This window comes from Schistocerca gregaria, chromosome 1, assembly GCF_023897955.1.
Source record: "Schistocerca gregaria isolate iqSchGreg1 chromosome 1, iqSchGreg1.2, whole genome shotgun sequence".
NCBI lineage: Eukaryota > Metazoa > Arthropoda > Insecta > Orthoptera > Acrididae > Schistocerca > Schistocerca gregaria.
In genome coordinates this window covers 970190481-970208304 of record NC_064920.1, presented here as the reverse complement: position 1 = coordinate 970208304, position 17824 = coordinate 970190481, and the positions used below count along the sequence as shown (strand labels likewise).

The 17824-nt window shown below is 43.3% G+C and overlaps 1 protein-coding gene across 4 annotated transcripts in view; it reads right to left on the bottom strand.

The window, feature by feature from the left end:
• The window catches only part of LOC126276649 (probable glycoprotein hormone G-protein coupled receptor), a 1482411-nt gene that overhangs the window by 504884 nt on the left and 959703 nt on the right, over positions 1-17824 (bottom strand). The gene's annotated exons all lie outside the window — the stretch shown is intronic.

Here is a 17824-nt window from a genome sequence, read left to right as displayed (position 1 = left end):
TTTTCCCGAGGACATGCAGCTTTACTGTATGATTAAATGATGATGGCATCCTCTTGGGTAAAATATCCCGGAGGTAAAATAGTCCCCCATTCGGATCTCCGAGCGGGGACTACTCAGGAGGACGTTGTCATCAGGAGAAAGAAAACTGGCGTTCTAAGGATCGGAGCGTGGAATGTCAGATCCCTTAATCGGGCAGGTAGGTTAGAAAATTTAAAAAGGGAAATGGATAGGTTAAAGTTGGATATAGTGGGAATTAGTGAAGTTCGGTGGCAGGAGGAACAAGACTTCTGGTAAAGTGACTACAGGGTTATAAACACACAATCAAATAGGGGTAATGCAGGAGTAGGTTTAATAATGAATAGGAAAATAGGAATGCGGGTAAGCTACTACAAACAGCATAGTGAACGCATTATTGTGGCCAAGATAGATACGAAGCCCACACCTACTACAGTAGTACAAGTTTATATGCCAACTAGCTCTGCAGATGATGAACAAATTGAAGAAATGTACGATGAAATAAAAGAAATTATTCAGATAGTGAAGGGAGACGAAAATTTAATAGTAATGGGTGACTGGAATTCGAGTGTAGGAAAAGGGAGAGAAGGAAACATAGTAGGTGAATATGGATTGGGGCTAAGAAATGAAAGAGGAAGCCGCCTAGTAGAATTTTGCACAGAGCACAGCTTAATCATAGCTAACACTTGGTTTAAGAATCATGAAAGAAGGTTGTATACGTGGAAGAACCCTGGAGATACTAAAAGGTATCAGATAGATTATATAATGGTAAGACAGAGATTTAGGAACCAGGTTTTAAGTTGTAAGACATTTCCAGGGGCAGATGTGGACTCTGACCACAATCTATTGGTTATGACCTGTAGATTAAAACTGAAGAAACTGCAAAAATGTGGGAAATTAAGGAGATGGGACCTGGATAAACTGAAAGAACCAGAGGTTGTACAGAGTTTCAGGGAGAGCATAAGGGAACAATTGACAGGAATAGGGGAAAGAAATACAGTAGAAGAAGAATGGGTAGCTCTGAGGGATGTAGTAGTGAAGGCAGCAGAGGATAAAGTAGGTACAAAGACGAGGGCTGCTAGAAATCCTTGGGTAACAGAAGAAATATTGAATTTAATTGATGAAAGGAGAAAATATAAAAATGCAGTAAATGAAGCAGGCAAAAAGGAATACAAACGTCTCAAAAAAGAGATCGAGAGGAAGTGCAAAATGGCTAAACAGGGATGGCTAGAGGACAAATGTAAGGATGTAGAAGCTTATCTCACTAGGGGTAAGATAGATACTGCCTACAGGAAAATCAAAGAGACCTTTGGAGAGAAGAGAACCAAGTGTATGAATATCAAGAGCTCACATGGCAGCCCAGTTCTAAGCAAAGAAGGGAAGGCAGAAAGGTGGAAGGAGTATATAGAAGGTTTATACAAGGGTGATGTACTTGAGGACAATATTATGGAAATGGAAGAGGATGTAGATGAAGACGAAATGGGAGATACGTTACTGCGTGAAGAGTTTGACAGAGCACTGAAAGACCTGAGTCGAAACAAGGCCCCCGGAGTAGACAACATTCCATTAGAACTACTGATGGCCTTGGGACAACCAGTCCTGAGAAAACTCTACCAGCTGGTGAGCAAGATGTATGAGACAGGCGAAATACCCTCAGACTTCAAGAAGAATATAATAATTCCAATCCCAAAGAAAGCAGGTGCTGACAGATGAAAAATTACCGAACTATCAGTTTAATAAGCCACGGCTGCAAAATACTAACGCGAATTCTTTACAGACGAATGGAAAAGCTGGTAGATGCAGACCTCGGGGACGATCAGTTTGGATTCCGTCGAAATGTTGGAACACGTGAGGCAATACTGACCTTACGACTTATCTTAGAAGAAAGATTAAGAAAAGGCAAACCTACGTTTCTAGCATTTGTAGACTTAGAGAAAGCTTTTGACAATGTTGACTGGAATACTCTTTTTCAAATTCTAAAGGGGGCAGGGATAAAATACAGGGAGCGAAAGGCTATTTATAATTTGTACAGAAACCAGATGGCAGTCATAAGAGTCGAGGGGCATGAAAGGGAAGCAGTGGTTGGGAAAGGAGTGAGACAGGGTTGTAGCCTCTCCCCGATGTTATTCAATCTGTATATTGAGCAAGCAGTAAAGGAAACAAAAGAAAAATTTGGAGTAGGTATTAAAATTCATGGAGACGAAGTAAAAACTTTGAGGTTCGCCGATGACATTGTAATTCTGTCAGAGACGGCAAAGGACTTGGAAGAGCAGTTGAACGAAATGGACAGTGTCTTGAAAGGAGGATATAAGATGAACATTAACAAAAGCAAAACGAGGATAATGGAATGTAGTCAAATTAAACCGGGTGATGCTGAGGGAATTAGATTAGGAAATGAGACACTTAAAGTAGTAAAGGAGTTTTGCTATTTAGGAAGTAAAATAACTGATGATGGTCGAAGTAGAGAGGATATAAAATGTAGACTGGCAATGGCAAGGAAAGCGTTTCTGAAGAAGAGAAATTTGTTAACATCGAATATAGATTTATGTATCAGGAAGTCGTTTCTGAAAGTATTTGTTTGGAGTGTAGCCATGTATGGAAGTGAAACATGGACGATAACTAGTTTGGACAAGAAGAGAATAGAAGCTTTTGAAATGTGGTGCTACAGAAGAATACTGAAGATAAGGTGGATAGATCACGTAACTAATGAGGAGGTATTGAATAGGATTGGGGAGAAGAGAAGTTTGTGGCACAACTTGACTATAAGAAGGGATCGGTTGGTAGGACATGTTTTGAGGCATCAAGGGATCACAAATTTAGCATTGGAGGGCAGCGTGGAGGGTAAAAATCGTAGAGGGAGACCGAGAGATGAGTACACTAAGCAGATCCAGAAGGATGTAGGTTGCAGTAGGTACTGGGAGATGAAGCAGCTTGCACAGGATAGAGTAGCATGGAGAGCTGCATCAAACCAGTCTCAGGACTGAAGACAACAACAACAACCTAAGGACATCACATACATCCATGCCCGAGGCAGGATTCGAACCTGCGACCGTAGCGGTCGCTCGGTTCCAGACTGCAGTGCCTAGAACCGCACGGTCACTCCGGCCGGCTGTAATTCTTATAGTACGTGTAATATGCCACATGACTCCTACTCACTTAGGCATTTGATGCCTTCTAAAATAGCCATCAAGTTGGTAACACAGCCTCACAGGCATTTCCCCTACTCCAACTCATACCGGTACCGTTTCTTTTTTGTCATTAGCCATAACTCTTGTTTGATGCGGTCTGCCGAAAATAGCTCTCCGGAGACTCTCTCTTCGAGTGTCAGTAGTGCCTCTAATGCAATGGAAGTTAACCTCTGATGCCTTAATGCATATCCTGTCAACCTGTCTCTTCTCATTGTCACTATTTTCCGTAAGTTTCATTCAATATCGATGGCGTGGAGAACCTACTCACTCCTTATCAGTCCAGCACAACGTCTCAAACAGTTAGATCCTTTTATTTTTAGTTTACAGTAGTCCATGATTGACTACAATACAATTCTGTCTTCCAAACATACTTTGTCATAAATTTCACTCTAAGACCTACGTTTGATACCGGAAAACTTCATTTGACCAGTAATGCCTTTTTGGTCTATGGTAGCCAACTTGTTTTCCCTCCTTGCTTATTTAATGTGTCATTTTGCTTCAAAGGTAACATAGTCCTTTTTCTATTTCGTGGTCACCAATACTGACGTCACCTTTATTGCTAATCTGATTTCCGATACATCTCATTTCTTTCATCTTTTTTCGGCTTACCCTCAAACTATATTCTATACTCACTAGACTGCTCATTCCATTCAACAGTTCCTGTAATTCGTCTTCACTTTCTCTGAAGATAACACTTTCATTAGAGAATCTTATCTTCGATATCCTTTCACCTCGAATTTTAATCGCACTCTTGAACCTTTGTTTTATTTCCCTCTTTGATTGATGTATAGACTGATCAGCAGGGTAAAAGATTTCATTTCTGCCTTACACCCATTCTAATCCAGGAACTCAATTTCTGGTCTTCCATCCATATTGTCCCCTCTCGATTTTTGTAAGTATTGTCTACTACTCGCCTGTCATACTAACTTAAAGTGCCTCTTTATCCTACAGTCTTAGAAGAGTAGTTCCACATCCATGGACAAACTTGTACAAATATCCGTTTTCTTGTGCAGCGATCGAATGGCCGAAGGAGCCTGTAGTATCTGTTTCACAAAAAACCATGGTTCTATTGCGTTTCATGATGCTTTCCTCGCGGAACGAATTTTCCTTCATCTTTCAGGTGTGCGTATGGGATATTATTAATTATTGTTTCGATATCTCGCTTAAAATCTTACAAATCATTCTAAGGTAAGCCGCTTGCAAGATCTTAAAATCACTTTACACAATGCGTCGGAGGTAACTCTGTTGGTAACAAAAACGTTAGTCACAGGTCTACGGCTGACGCTCTTGTTACCATGCAGGTGCTAACATCATTTATGGCCGTCATTCAAACGAAGTGCTTGATCGCTGTCCTGTGCCACACCTCTCGTTATGTGCGATACTTTGTCAGCTTTCCAGTTCGGAAATAGTTAGGAAATTAAGTGTTTTGAGATCCACAGTGTTAACACTGTGGCGACATCAAATTTCAGGCATTACCTCTCACCACGGATATGCAGCGACCGATGCCCTTCACTTGACGAGCGAGAGCATCGCCGTTTTCGTAGACTTGTCGCTGCTAACAGGAAAGCAATACTGCGTGATATAAACGCTGATATCAATGTTGGTGCTATGGCAAACGTATCTGTTAGGACTGAGCGGCGAAATTTGGTGTTAATGGCCTATGGCAGCAGAAAACCGACGCGAGTGGCTTTTCTAATAGCAGAACATCGCGTGCAGCATCTCTCCTGGGCTCATGACCCCATTAGTTGGATCCTAGGAGACTGGAAAACTGTGACCTTGAAAAATGAGTCCCGGTATCAGTTGATAAGAGCTGATCATAGACCACCACGAAGCCACGGACTCAAGATGTCAACAGGGCACAGTGCAAGGTGGTGGTGATTCCATAATGGTGTGGGCTGTGTTTGCATGGAATAGACTGGGTCTCGGATCCAACTGAACCGACTATTGACTGAAAATGGTTATGTTCGTTAGCCAGGAGACCATTTGGAGCTATTCTTGGATTTCATGTTCCCAAACAACGATGCAGTTTTTATGGATGACAATGCGCCATGTCACTGACCACAGTTGTTTGCGACTCGTTTGAACGACATTCTGGGCAGTTAGAGCGAATGATTTGGTGAGTCACATCACCCGATGTGAATCTCATCGGACATTTACAAAACAAAATCGAGAAATCTGTTCGCGCACAAACTTCTGCATCACCATCAGTTCCGCTACTATAGACTGCTATAGTGACACACAGGTAAATATTTCCGCAGAGGACTTCTAGGACTTCCACCGACTTGTTGAGTCCCTATCACGTCGCGTTGCTACACTACGCCGGGAAAAAGAAGGTCCAATATCTTGTTAGGAGGTACCCCATGACTTTTGTCACCACAGCGTATACCACTGTGTCGTCTCCAACTATTCTTTGGAAGTTATTCGGTTTTGTGGCCCTGCTGATGGTTGTCTTGAAGTATTTTGTTGATTTCTGCCTCTTCATCTTTTCCTTTATGTTCTCGAACCACTTCTGCATCGTGCTGTCCAAGGAAGACTAGACATTGGCTACATTTCTTGTGCCGTCCCAACTTTTCTCTTTAGCAGCTCTATCAAATTCCTTCGGTCATCTCATAGAGTCCTGGCAGGCGTCACTTCCCCAAATCGTGTATGGAAAATTCTGAGATGGTTCCAATGGAAGAGCACAGCCGTTTGTCTTCCCCATCCCTTCCTAATCCTAGTTTGTGATCCATCTATAACGACTTCGTCGTCGACAGGACGTTTAACCTTCATCGTTCTTCTAATGCTTCTTTTGCCAGCATCTCCACATAACACTGCCAGCTACCTGATGTTCACTCCTTGACATAAAACCTGGCCGAGTGCCTCCCGCCTAGGGTCTAAGTCGACGCCGATCGTGACATAGGACAGATAAGCAGGACACACTGATAATTCTCGAAATCCAGCCGTCCTGCCAACTGTAGGCTGCGTCTGTTCCTGGAGGAACTCTTGCATTATGTTCGACGTGTTATGCTACATCTTCTCCCGTGGTCTAGAAGTAAAGAACACATCGTTTGAATGTAAGGCTCCACAGTTGAAAACCGCTCGTTTCCTAGATTTTTGTAGCTCCTTTCGCCTTAATGCTTTAGTCCTGAGTGTATTTCACTTTATGACACACCGGTACTAATAGTTCAGTTCAGTAACATTTATGTAACTGGTTTTTTGGTGGGCTGACTGTAAAATCTGCACGCATCGGATTTCTTCAGGATCCATTTACTGGCAAGCGGCAGCTGCTGCTGTGCAGAGCTGTCCTCCCTCACCCTGTGTTGGAAGCATGAACTACCGCTCATCGGTTTGAAGAGTCTAAAATGCTTTACTGTTACTGAATGGTTCTCCACACAAAAAGGTCTATCATTTGCATATGACTCTCGATAGCATCGGTGGCAGATGTGCCGTTTTTGTATGATCAGCGTCGTATTACACGAATATGCAAGACATGAGTATGGCTCAAAATTAATTTTATAGCTTGTGATCCAATCAGAAAACCTCACTACTTTATTTGACGTTGTTTTTAACGCTTTCTTTCTCGGTTCTTTTACTTTTAGAAAAGGTTATTCATCCAATTTTTTCTTCGGAATTCGCATGTTTTTCTCAAGCTATAGTGAGTAACCCTGGCGTAATCAGTTTTGCTGTCGTTGTTTAATTTCTTACGTTAAATGTATGCGATAATCTATGTGAATGCCTAGCAGTATATGCCCTTCAGCAATCCAGGTACACTGCACATTTTGAGGTCCTCATATGATTTCATGGAAACCTTAATGCTGATCGAACGTCATATTCAAGGTATTGAATTACATTTAAGCCAACAAAACTGTTCGTTTTTGAAACTACTCAGTGCCGAAGGAAGTTTCTAACACTGTGTCAGCAAACAGCTACGGGGCTGCTTAACTGCTATTACACAGATTTAGCACAGAGGGATTAAATTCGTTTCAAAACTATTGCCTTGACATGTGTGTCCTAAGTAATGAACAAAACTCAAATTCGTGTCTTTGACAATCGAGTCGAAGTTCTTCAGAGTTCCGTATAGTGCAGAAGCTTGGTATTCACAAAGCAGACTTCTATGACCGTTAACAAAACTCACTGAGTTGAACTTGTGAGAAGGCCTAAGATTAGATTAGATTAGTACTTGTTCCATAGATCATGGATATGACACTTCGCAATGATGTCGGACTTGTCAGGTGCAACGTGTCATGGTTTTCCTTCAGATTTTGTTACAGAACTTCTTCTGACAATTTGCGGCTTGTAATATTTCTGGCTTAGTCAGCCATCAGATTAGGCTCCAAGATGCTGCTCCCACAGCAGTGGAGATGCAAGAAGTATATAGATGACGAAATGTGGTGTGAGGTATCTGTCACAGATACCATTCCCGTGAGAAAGACCGCCTGCATAATGCTACTGCTCTGTGATTGGCTGCTGTGTTCGGAACAAGGGCGCCAAAACGTTAGAGTATAGTTATTATTATTAGTTAAACTACTCATTGGAATGACTTCACTTTTTAATATAAGCATCTCTCAACAGCTGATTATCAATCAGTCACTTTAGAATTGCTAAAAAGAATTTAAATCAAAAACAAAAGACTGACGACACTGCAGACGAAGCACTTCGGAAGCGTTCGTGTCACGCCTTTTCTGGTATGGCGCGCGAAGTGTTTCGGGCTGTTCGTCACTATGGATTAGGCAGTCGAAATGAACAGACCTGTTGTCTGCCGTAGGATGGGTTTCCAATTTTTATTTAAGTTCCTGTTTGTCACTCTGGATTAGGCAGTCGAGATGTACAGTCATGTTGTCTGTGGCAGGATGTATTTACCAGTATTCAGTATTAAAAGATTCCTTCCGGTAGTCATGAGGCACAGACAAGTGCTACAAATAGTGTAAAGATACATTTTCGTAAACATTGTTTGACCATGTACTTTGCTGTATCAGAAGGCGTTGTATTGAGATCATGTAATCTTCTCGTATGGCTATATTAAAATACGCGAGTGGCATCCCAAAGAAGTGATACATTATTTCAGAATAGAACCTCGCTAAAAGTAAGTTTCAGCCACAAGATAGAGAACCTACGACCTTCGTGCTGTTTTCTGCGCTGGGGACATCAACTTGAAGATAGCAGGTTAGTGAACTATAACAGAACCTTCGTATTCCACACAGTGCAGTGGAAACAGCTAGGCGCCTCACGTGTACTGCATGCACAGAACAAATGTGCTCAGTGACACGTCATCTGCAGTAATGCAGAGGAGGTAAAGGAGGATGATCGTTATTAACACCAACAATCAATTCATTCTTCCTTTCTTGCTGTAGGCTCCATTAAACAAAACGGAAAATAAGAACCTAGAGTGCACTCGCCTGCACTGCGATTAGAACTGAAAACTTAAGCCGCACGTGCATCACAGGGTGTGTGTAGAACCACTTTTTTTTCAGAAACGATTGTCTGTACCTGTCTCTCAAGATATGCTTTCATGCACTTGGTACGCATGATAGTTGATACGTGATAAATCTGTGTTTAGCAACGTGAATCAGATACGTTTTCCATGAAAAATGTAGCGGAAATCATGTCAATGCGGCGAGATTTCGCATGGTGCGAGAAATAGTTATTTTTGCCTGTTTCTATGACATGCTTCACCCAGCTGATCCTAAGAACGCTTACGAATAGATGATCAGTTAAAATTACGCAATAATATATTGTAGGCGTAGTTTTGTTCTGTGAATCACGATGAAAGTAACTGTAAATACGTTACATATACCTATTTGATAATTAATCACACCTCAGATGTTTTACTTCAAACAATGGCAAAGCACAGTATTCCGATTATCAGAGTATTACCAGATACACGAAAAAAAGCCACAACCAAGAATCGAACACTTACCAGCAGTTGGGTGGTCTAATGCTTTGGCTGCATATTTTACCTTTGTCTTTCGAGGTCAAGTGCCCCACCGACTTTCTTTCTTTCCAGGATGTGTTAACTGAGATGAAAAAAAATTTGCATGTAGCAGGATGCGAACCTACATTCTGCAACTCCGCAAACCACGGCATTATAATTACGCTCTTTTCTTCTCTTTAGACAAAAAATAAATCTCATCTTTCAATGAAATAAGACACAGCAGACAAAAAAAAGCTCTACAACCATGAACGTGAACAAGCATTACCACAAAAGCAGAACGGGAGAGTGGGAAAAGATCCCAAGGCAACACAGTGCTGTAAATTTAAGCCATCGAACCCTCTTGAGGCTAAAAACATGAGACAGAATATTAGCAGATTAAGGATAATAACGCTGCATCCGCTGTCATTTACAGTGAGAGGTAACCATGTATTGCTAAAAGGTCGGGATTGTTTTCGCCTTCCACTTTACAGTGAACGTAATGGATTAAGAGCCGTATAATTGTTTTGGTTTTCGCCCGCGAATCCATCAATTGAGTATAGTCAGTTGCTTCTAATTCAGTTTTATCGACCACAAGAGATAAGCCTATGTTGTTAGGTATCAAACTGGAGGCAACTGTTGCACTGGTCTGTTGCACTGGTCTGTTGCACTTTGACCAATATGAAAAAGACGTTCATAGGTTGGTACCCCAGATTGTCAGCGATCTTGTACCACGACGATGCCACGTCCAATAGTAGAATAGGTAGGCTTTAATGCATCTTCCAAGAAGTCGTCGGCGACGCTCGTTCACCGTGAGAGGCAAACGAGACCTCCCCAGCAACGAAATAAGTCTGGTGCCGAGATGTGTCGTCGCAAACTTTCAGTAGTTATTCGGCTAGGTGGACCTGCTGTTGGCTCTCTCGTAGGACCTGACAGTGATATAAAATTCCCATGTATGTTTCAATTTGGTACTCATATGACCCCATAATTTCATGTCGTAAGCGCTGTCATCACGGGAGGCGGAATAATTTGTAGACTTAATACATTTTACACAAACCATAATTATGTAAGTTTCAAATTGTTTGAAGTAATGTTAGGAAGCGACTCTTATCCTCGAGAATCGTCCCTTGTCTTTTATCCGTAACTAATCTCCAACTGAGCAGAGTCATCTTCATCAGGCAACGATCATTGATGACATCTAACGATTTAATGCGATCAACCACCATAGCCACCGGGATAAAAGCGTCTGGAAGGCCCAGCAAATTCAAAGTACTGCTTTTCCTTTCATTAACGCAGGCTCCGCAGAGATAACATAAAGCATCATAGGTTTCATTGAGCAAGGGAAATTCATCTGAAACACAAATTAAGACTATGACATCGTCAGCATACATCCCCACTGAAAACTGCTCTCCTAATGCCGTCCGGCCACGTAGCTGACCAGCGATACGGCTCCAGAAATTAGACACTAACATGAAGAGAGGGGGTTCCCTTGAGGGACACCCCGGCGGGTGGTTACTTCGTTTGGATGTCAGTAAAAGAACTGAGCAACACTCGACACTCTTCATCTTCAAATCTGTCAGCTTTCAATATCCTCAACAAGAAAGTGTGACATACTCGGCCAAACGCCTCATTAAAGTAAATAAAAAGTATGACCCCAGTTGTTCGCAATCTGTTTAAGAACATTTTGCACAATTCTAGTGAATGATTTGGCAACCCAGATCCTTCCCCCCCCCCCCCCCCCCCCTCAATATGAATCCCATCGAACATTTATAAGACGAAATCGAGAAGTTAGTTCGTGCACAGACTCCTGCACCGGGATCACTTCCTATATTATGGACTCCTATAGAGGCAACACGGCTCAATATTTCTGCAGGCGATTTCCAACAACAACGTGAGTCCATGACACGTTGAGCGGCTGCCCTACGAAGGGCAAAAGGAGGTCCGACAATTTATTAGGAGGTATCCCATGACTTGTCACCTCAGTGTATACCAGTGTGCCGTTCCCAACTGCTCTTCAGTAGTTTTGGACCTGCTGCTGGTTCTCTCGAAGCATTTTCTTCATTTCTGCATCACCTTTTCCTTTTTTCTCTCAAACCACTTCTGCACTGTGCCGTCCAAGGAAGACTAAACGTTTGCGAGATATCACATGTAGTCTCAACTGTTCCGTTTAGCGTCTCGATTCAATTCCTTGAGTCATTTCATCTGATCCCAGCAAGCGTCATTTCCCTAAGTCGTTTATGGCAGAAGCGGTGGCAGGCACCGACATAACATCTCGGCATTTTACATCAGAGATTAGGATCGTGCGACCAGGAACACAAATTTGCTAAATTGCAAGGATTTTCTTAAGCATGACCGACAGAAGGCTATTTATAGCCCTCGCAACAATTTCGTGATCAAATTTAAGGAGCGTTATTGGGAGGAATTTGTCAATTTTTATTGAAAATGAAATGCCTCCTGCTGTACTTAAGATTTCATATTTATTTGGCTACTAGTTTCGGCGTTGCGTAAACGCCATCTTCAGGCCCTATATTACACACCACACATAAAACAAACAATATGAGACATCAGTAGTCTGTGAGCTATTGTACAAAATAAATATATTATAAACATATTATATAAAGGATGACTTCATTAAAAGTAGTTACATTTCTTTCATTTTCATTAAGATGCAATTTATCTTGACATTAGCAATTTATACGGTACAAACAAGTACAACTGAGGTTATACATAAGACGGTTATTTCCATTACAGATCAATACCAGACATTTGAATAAAATGGGGGTATATATAAGTCTAGGTGACAAACCGTTACTCTTAGAGATAATGTAGGCATGAAACAGTACTAAAATTGTGTGAAAAGTGAATAATAATACCCTAAACCCTTCTTTGTGTGCACAATTTAACTAACAGGAAGGAAAATATGCATTGCCAATCTGACATATGTAAGGTATGATTCCATTGTTTATATATAGTGAAACGTGGAAAGGGTGGAAAGGACTTACTTTTGCATAACACTGTATCGTCATCATTATAATGTAACAAAGTAAAATAGGTTACTTAAACAACATTATTCATAGCGATACGGAACACACGTGAGGAAGAATGGTATGGATCCCAGTTAATATATTAAAAGGTAGTCAATGGTGTGAAATAAATACACATGAGTCAATTCATGAATCTGCTCATTCCAACAAGAGAAATGTAAGCTAACATGCCACCAAAATGTACCATTTCAATGTCGGTACCTCATTTATGGCCTGGGTTACGGCCAAACAAAAATGAAATCTGAAGTACATCTGGAGGAGTTTCATTTTCAATAAAAATTATACCAGCTGATGTCCCACAATCATCCAATTTAAATATGGATGTACGAAGAATTTGTCATTGTCTGAAGGTCCAGATGTTTTCGCGATTAAGACTATCTCAACCACCTTTAAAAATGCAAGAATCGTCACCCCCTCCTCACCTCCCAACCACCAGTGACGTTATTGTGCCACTGTGATTAACACGACAATGAATAATAAAACAAAAAATCACAGATGTCATCTCGCTGAAAGTCACCTGAATATTCGGCGTTTAATGAGGGAGTGTCTAGACAATCACGAGAAGACGTTGAAATCATTAGACAACATAGTATCAAACGCAGGAGCTGCATAAAGGTCAGAAAAATATTGGTGTATCGCACTGGGTATGTCATGTCGTGACATCATCACGTACCCATCTTTGTAAAAGTGGTGATACAGAAGCGTTTACAACGCGCTGGAAATCGAGTAAGATAATATAAGGAGGTAAACTCATCTTGAAGCAGGGAGCGTGGTTTTGAGCGCATGCCAAACCCTTACATTAGCTGCCGTTTTAGCTGAAGCAGTTTTGCTTTTAAGCACAGAACGTCTGTAATCCGCAGGGGAGCTCGCCGACCGCTATCGTAGGGATCGTGTAAAACGGCACAATAAGATCCGTTGGTCTTCCGGATTTCCCTCGCCCTTGCAGAACTGAATCGCATTAACGCCGTTCGAAGTCTATTTTGCATTCTGTAGCCACCACGCTATAATTAGGAATATTATCCCTTGGAACGAAGACTGTGATCCCTTGGAACAAAGACTGCGAGAGAAGGATCCTCTAAGTATATTTAGCATCCAAGAGGAACACCGAATTCACCACTGGTCGCACGTGATTGAAGGTGACACTACGGCACAGTGATCAGTGAAACTGGTGCATATAACATTATTAGTTTAGTTGCCCACATAATGAATCAGAAATAATAATAGCGACCAAGCCTGCTGCTAGAGGCAGTGGTAAAGCATGTTTATACTTGACAAGCATAGTATATTTGCAGACCCACACATCACGTATTTGTAAAGAACTCACTAAATCGTTAAGTTGTAACCTGAAATGGTATTCAGGTATCTATTATTTATCGGTAAGCCCTCCTACGAAACAACGTAGTTCCAGTAGAAAGTTCAGACAAAACACTAAAAATATCGTAAGTAAATTATTTGAACAATACTTCTTGCAAAAACACGACATCGGCACTTGAATCGTACATAAATTGGCTTAACGCTGAAAAACAGAGTTCGGAACTGTTTCTGTTTACAGTCGGAATAATAAAAGCACATGCTTTCGTCCGTTATCTATAGGAACAAAAGTTGTGTGGCAAGGGCCTCCTGCCGGGTAGACTGTTCGCCGCGTGCAAGTCTTTCGATATGACGCCACTTCGGTGACTTGCGCGTCGATGGGGAAGAAATGATGATGATGAAGACAACACAACACTCAGTCCCTGAGCGGAGAAAATTTCCGACCCAGCTGAGAATCGAACCCGGACCCTTTGGATTGACATTCTGTCGCGCTGACCACTTTTTTTAAATCTCATTTTGTTCTATATAGTTCATTGAATTTGTTCGTGGCTGATGTCCGAGGACACTCGTTCAGGTTGTTTGTTGATCCGTTCACTCAGTTTTTTATTACAGAGAGTAGCTAAACCCTCTGACCGAACACGCTGAGCTACCTTTCCGACACCACTCAGATACCGGGGACGGACTGGAACAAACGTTGACAGCAATGATGCGCACCGAAATTCTTGGTGGAGTCCATGAACGAGTCGGAGGGTAAGGGGCTTTTGCACACCGCCTTCAGATTCTTCAGTCCAAGTCCAAGTTACAAATTTTCACTTTATTTATTTCGGGACGGGACTCATTTTCAAATTGTCATAACGTAGTCGAAAATGGCATTTCCGAACATATCAAAAATGTGCAGTGAACATTAGTTTTGTTACTTGTATGTTCGAACAACACTCAGGTTTTACGGAGATGCTTCGCGAACACAAATAGGAATCCCCGCAGGGAACGGGACTTCTCTTCGAAGAACTCTACTGAGAAAATTTAGAGGATCGGCGTTTGAAGCTGACTGCAGAACGATTCTGCTGCCTGCAAAATGGATTGCGCGTAAGGACCACGAAGATAAATCAGAGAAATTAGGGCTCGTACGAAGGCATATAGATAGTTGTTTTCACCCTATTCTACACTCCTAGAAATTGAAATAAGAACACCGTGAATTCATTGTCCCAGGAAGGGGAAACTTTATTGACACATTCCTGGGGTCAGATACATCACATGATCACACTGACAGAACCACAGGCACATAGACACAGGCAACAGAGCATGCACAATGTCGGCATTAGTACAGTGTATATCCACCTTTCGCAGCAATGCAGGCTGCTATTCTCCCATGGAGACGATCGTAGAGATGCTGGATGTAGTCCTGTGGAACGGCTTGCCATGCCATTTCCACCTGGCGCCTCAGTTGGACCAGCGTTCGTGCTGGACGTGCAGACTGCGAGAGACGACGCTTCATCCAGTCCCAAACATGCTCAATGGGGGACAGATCCGGAGATCTTGCTGGCCAGGGTAGTTGACTTACACCTTCTAGAGCACGTTGGGTGGCATGGGATACATGCGGACGTGCATTGTCCTGTTGGAACAGCAAGTTCCCGTGCCGGTCTAGGAATGGTAGAACGATGGGTTCGATGACGGTTTGGATGTACCGTGCACTATTCAGTGTCCCCTCGACGATCACCAGAGGTGTACGGCCAGTGTAGGAGATCGCTCCCCACATCATGATGCCGGGTGTTGGCCCTGTGTGCCTCGGTCGTATGCAGTCCTGATTGTGGCGCTCACCTGCACGGCGCCAAACACGCATACGACCATCATTGGCACCAAGGCAGAAGCGACTCTCATCGCTGAAGACGACACGTCTCCATTCGTCCCTCCATTCACGCCTGTCGCGACGCCACTGGAGGCGGGCTGCACGATGTTGGGGCGTGAGCGGAAGACGGCCTAACGGTGTGCGGGACCGTAGCCCAGCTTCATGGAGACGGTTGCGAATGGTCCTCGCCGAAACCCCAGGAGCAACAGTGTCCCTAATTTGCTGGGAAGTGGCAGTGCGGTCCCCTACGGCACTGCGTAGGATCCTACGGTCTTGGTGTGCACCCGTGCGTCGCTGCGGTCCGGTCCCAGGTCGACGGGCACGTGCACCTTCCGCCGACCACTGGCGACAACATCGATGTACTGTGGAGACCTCACGCCCCACGTGTTGAGCAATTTGGCGGTATGTCCACCCGGTCTCCCACATGCCCACTATATGCCCTCGCTCAAAGTCCGTCGACTGCACATACGGTTCACGTCCACGCTGTCGCGGCATGCTACCAGTGTTAAAGACTGCGATGGAGCTCCGTATGCCACGGCAAACTGGCTGACACTGACGGCGGCGGTGCACAAATGCTGCGCAGCTAGCGCCATTCGACGGCCAACACCGCGGTTCCTGGTGTGTCCGCTGTGTCGTGCGTGTGGTCATTGCTTGTACAACCCTCTCGCAGTGTCCGCAGCAAGTATGGTGGGTCTGACACACCGGTGTTTATGTGTTCTTTTTTCCATTTCCGGGAGTGTATTTGCGAGTGAAACAGGGAAAGATGTGATTAGTAGAAGACAGGGTAGCCTCCACCACGCAACGTACAGTGGTTTGCGGAGTCTCGATCTAGATGTAGACGTAGACGTACATTTACAGGCATTGTTGAAGACTTCTGGCTGTGTCACCGGCTACTTTGCTACTGGGATTCCCCCTCTTCCACTCCCCCCCCTCCCCTCTATTGTCTTGAAAACGAGAAGTCGAGGTAAAGGTGCGCGTTCTGCATGGCGAAACATCCAACATTTCATTCTCCTAGATTCACTTGTCATGTGCATCGGTACCACATACAGGCAGGAAAGCTCTTGCAAGTGAAACAATAGCAATGTACAAGGTGCATTCAAGTTCTAAGGCCTCCGATTGTTTTTTCTCCGGACTGGAAAGAGATAGAAACATGCGCATTGTTTTAAAATGAGGCCGCGTTCATTGTCAATATGTCCCAGAGATGGCAGCACCATACGGCAGATGTAATTTTACTACCAGCAGCGAGAATGAGAACTGTATTAAATACTTAAAATGGCGACGTTTTCCTTACTTGAACAGCGTGCAATCATTCGTTTTCTGAATTTGCGTGGTGTGAAACCAATTGAAATTCATCGGCAGTTGAAGGAGACATGTGGTGATGGAGTTATGGATGTGTTGAAAGTGCGTTCGTGGGTGCGACAATTTAATGAAGGCAGAACATCGTGTGACAACAAACCGAAACAACTTCGGGCTCGCACAAGCCTGTCTGACGACATGATCGACAAAGGGGAGAGAATTGTTTTGGAGGATCGCCGAATGACTGTTGATGAGATCGCCTCCAGAGTTGGCATTTCTGTGGGTTCTGTGCACACAATCCTGCATGACGACCCGAAAATGCGAAAAATGTCATCCAAGTGGGTGCCACGAATGCTGACGTACGACCACATGGCTGCCCATGTGGCATGTTGCCAAGCAATGTTGACGCGCAACGACAGCATGAATGGGACTTTCTTTTCGTCGTTTGTGACAATGGATGAGACGTGGATGCCATTTTTCAATCCAGAAACAAAGCGCCAGTCAGCTCAATGGTAGGACACAGATTCACCGCCACCAAAAAAATTTCGGGTAACCGCCAGTGCTGAAAAAATGATGGTGTCCATGTTCTGGGACAGCGAGGACGTAATCCTTACCCATTGCGTTCCAAAGGGCACTACGGTAACATGTACATCCTACGAAAATGTTTTGAAGAACAAATTCCTTCCTGCACTGCAACAAAAACGTCCAGGAAGGGCTGCGCGTGTGCTGTTTCACCAAGACAACGCACGCGCACATCCAGCTAATGTTACGCAACAGTTTCTTCGTGATAACAACTTTGAAGTGATTCCTCATGCTCCCTACTCACCTGACCTGGCTCCTAGTGACTTTTGGCTTTTTCCAACAATGAAAGACACTCTCCGTGACCGCAGATTCACCAGCCATGCTGCTATTGCCTCAGCGATTTTCCAGTGGTCAAAACAGACTCCTAAAGAAGCCTTCGACGCTGCCATGGAATCATGGTGTCAGCGTTGTGAAAAATGTGTACGTGTGCAGGGCGATTACGTCGAGAAGTAACGCCAGTTTCATCGATTTCGGGTGAGTAGATAATTAGAAAAAAAAATCGGAGGCCTTAGAACTTGAATGCACCTCGTATATAGTAACAATAGCAAACAAATAACGAGTAAGGTTTATTTCGTTACAGGAGGAAGATGGCGATTAAAAATAAAAATATAAAAAAATAAGTTAATCGTTCAGATGGCACTATGCAAATGTTTTC